Raw genomic sequence first — 3835 nt, 5'->3', positions numbered from 1 at the left:
TATAAGTTTAACATAACAGCAAATGTACAAGGTTTCGACAAGGTTTTGTCGGAACCTTGTACATTTGCTGTTATGTTAAACTTATATTAAAGTTTTTCTTCATTACCCATTCAAGCCGTCTCCAGCCATTATTAGTATCAAAGTGGGTTCCTTGTCATCGAATTTGAATACCATGTCTCTGATATTCCTTATTATACTTGGGATAATTCTATATATTGAGGTAGATATTGTTTATGAACAATTTAGAGTGAGGATGTTTCTGATAAATGTAATTCTTCAGATTATCCCCTATCAAAATTTATTTAATAAAAACTCCCTTGATTACAGCTGGCTACATGAATCTGATTTGGCTAATTCTTGTGTTCAGTTACAGAATGAAAATACTTTCAACAGGACTGTCAAGAATTGAAAGTGCTGAGCTCAGATCAAAGAAAGACGTATACTAGCCATGACAGTGCTTACGATTTCAATTGGTGATGTCAGAAATTATAGGGGATCTTTTTTTGGACATATCATCTAGGATGTATGCACCAGTATTTGATAAAAGTACAGACCACAGTGTTTATCAGAATATTGTTATATGTATTCCATTTATTTGGAATTAACAGGTAGACGGACATCTTTTGTCCCTGAGTGAGTTAGGAAGAGCAATGGCTAATGATATTTTTGGAGAAATATGGGCTGTGCTTCTCATTAAGAAATCCCAGATGAAAAATCTCATTTGCCTAGGAACAGATGGCATAAGCATGATGACTTGTAAAAACACTAGTGTCATCAAAAGATTTAAGGTTGAAAATCCTTTCATTACATTGCTCAACACATTGTTTTGCACTGGCAAATTCAGTGGTTATCATAGATGCAAACAATGCCCTCTTAATTACTATGGCTGAAATTAACTGTTGGACCAGCAGTTAGGATGTGTCACTGATTGTTAAATTGTGACTGAGCTCTCAGGTGATATTTCATGATGAAATATATGCACTGCATTTTCTTTGCCACTCAGTTTTCACAAAATTAGAATGAGTTCCTGATTTTAAGATTAATAGGACCAGAAGAGTGTTGTAATCCCTACTTTCTGAACATCTTACAGAGTTTCATTAAGAAGTATGTGCACACTTTGTTGACTACAGCTACTGAGTATTGCATAAGTAGGATGGCTTGTGTTAATAGATGTAATGCCTAAAACATCAACATTTTGTATGACTGAGGAAGATTACTAGGAGTTCAAAAACTCAACTGAAAGAGCATTGTGACCCTTACTTTCTGAGCTGTTAAGCAATTTACTATTGTGAAATGCAAGAATCATGAACCATTTTTGGACAAAATTTTCACCGGTGATAAAAAAATGGATTCTCTATGTGATTATTAAATGCCAAAAAAATTTGCTCAGTCCCATACAAAAACAGTTTCCAAACCCAAAACCTGGACACCATCCACAGAAAGTGATGCTTTGTATTTGGTGGGACATCAAAGGAGTAATTCATTTCAAACTCCTCAATCCACAGCAACTGGAACATTTAAATCAAGTCTTTCATCAGAAACACCCTTCACTCGTCAATCAGAAAGATGTTTTTCTTCTCCATGACAATGCATATCCACATGTGGCACGTTTGATGCAACACAAGAATATGAAGTTGGGTTGGTAAGTTCTCCACCTACCATATTCTCCAGATATGGCACCATCAGATTACCATCTTTTTTGTTTGCTGCAAAACCATTTTAATGGGAAAATGTATGCAAATGTTTGACCCAACACAACATTATGGAGATGGGTTGGGAAGTTCTCCCCCACACACCATATTCTCCACATATGGCACCATCAGATTACCATCTTAATTGTTTGCTGCAACACCATCTTAATGGGAAAACATATGCAAATGTGGAAGGTGTTAAAGATGGCATCGATACGTATTTTGCTTCAAAGCTAAGTGATTTCTTTAATCAGGGCATTAACAACCTGATTGTAAGATGTAAAAAACACCATCGATAAGAATGGAGACTATTTCATTTCATAAATGTTTTATTTTGATATACAAGTTGTTCGGGTTTTTTATCTAAAAAAAAGTGACATTAATTTCTTGACGACCTAATATATTCAAAGGGAAGGAAAATACACTATCTCTTTCTTCCCAATTTCCCATAACATAGTAAATGAAATATTTCATCTTGCAAAATCAGTTTTGATTTATTTTTTTATGAACATTTCTTCAAAAAATGGAACTTAGTATACTAATTTTGTTTCTTATTTTAATTTGATATCACCAGGTTCACGACGATATTATTTCAATGGGAAAAATCTAGTCATATACACATACCATTTTCAATTTCTCATACCAGGATCAAATGTAAAAAGACAATAAACAGAATTTCTACACTAATGTTTCAGTCAACTAAACTATGCTGTTCTAAAAAACCACAAACCTCAGTTTTAACTTCATTAGTTATTAGGAATAAAATATGGCAGATTTCTTAAGTTACATTAACCAGCTTATAAGTGTCGGTAACTGTTTATTGCCATTTTCTTCAAAAAATTATTACAATTTCACAGAATGAAATGCAACCCTTAAAATTTGTATTTACTACAAGTACAATACAGTATGGCATCTTATTTTTGTAGAATGCAGTAGAAACTATCAATTCAAAGTCAAAAGTTAGCTAACAGAGTATCCAACATCTGTCTATACAATCCCAATAACAAATCTGAATAACCCAAGCTAACTGCATACTATACAAGTTTTAAAATATCTTGAATAAAGAATGCATATGTATCACCATTTAACACTTATACATGGTAATGGTATATCATCTGTATACGGCAAATGCTTAACTAATTAGTTTTAAATGCCAAAAACCTCTTAAATATGAGACTAGTGCTAAAATTTAATCTACTAATAATAATCAGTATGACACTAATAGAAGTAGTACTAGTCTTAGTACTACTACGAGTAAATTATAGTCTCTGTATGTTTCTATGTAAACTAATAAATTACAATTTACATAAAAAAATAAACGTGCAAACTCTTAATTTACTACTACCTATCTATTAAAAATCTGCTACTATTAACAGTTATTATTACTGCCACTAATACTAATACTACTATGAAACTCACTACAATGTATAATCGGCTTGGTAGTAGTACATAGTATTAATAGTACATAACAATTCCATCATGCCTATATAAGTTCAGACACAAGGCATGACAAACAATGTTGATAACAATAACATGCAATATGTTAAAATATTAATATGCTAAAAAATGTACGAGGGACTTTAAAAAAGGAAATATACCAACCTCTTACAAACGCAGACCTTTCCCTTAAACCTTTCTGAATATGAAAAGCGTTGTTTATGCAAATTACAAAATAATTAAAACATGTTTTTGTTACCCCACGTGGACACCATCCGCCATAACATCCAAGAGTGACGTACTTCGCAGAAGCTGCGATTGCGCCAACAGGAAGCGGAGGAATACAAATCCAGTATTTTTTGTTTCACAATAACAATTATTAACACAGTAATTATTTATCATAAAAAGGGAATGTCTCACTCGCAGAACAAATTAATACTAAATATCTGATGAAGAAGAGTCTAATATTTAGGTCTCTATTTCATATAGTCATTTATTGGTGATTCAGGGTATTATTTTACAACTGTCTCATTAATTATAGAGATTAATGGGAAATCCCCCACTGGTAAGAAGGAGGAGAAGTTACGCTATGGGATTGTAATAAACACGGGGAACTTGGTATAGTAAAATCCAGTGTTTTGGAGGTTCTCTATGTCTTAATAACATTTAATAGCGACTTCCAAATTCTGTATATCTTATACACAATT

The 3835-nt window shown here is 32.6% G+C and overlaps 1 protein-coding gene across 2 annotated transcripts in view; it reads right to left on the bottom strand.

Moving 5' to 3' along the window:
- LOC106460362 (A-kinase anchor protein 1, mitochondrial-like) overlaps positions 1-3423 on the bottom strand; it is a 73634-nt gene extending 70211 nt beyond the window's left edge. The window contains exon 1 of one of the 2 annotated variants that reach the window (XM_022387062.1): positions 3294-3423. The gene's annotated coding sequence lies outside the window, so the exon portion shown is untranslated. The remainder of the gene's footprint in view (positions 1-3293) is intronic. The other variant, XM_013920054.2, reaches the window with a different exon arrangement.
- Between the last annotated feature and the right edge of the window lie 412 nt (positions 3424-3835).

This window comes from Limulus polyphemus, unplaced genomic scaffold, assembly GCF_000517525.1.
Source record: "Limulus polyphemus unplaced genomic scaffold, Limulus_polyphemus-2.1.2 Scaffold759, whole genome shotgun sequence".
Lineage (NCBI taxonomy): Eukaryota > Metazoa > Arthropoda > Merostomata > Xiphosura > Limulidae > Limulus > Limulus polyphemus.
This window is presented reverse-complemented; position numbering and strand designations above follow the sequence as displayed.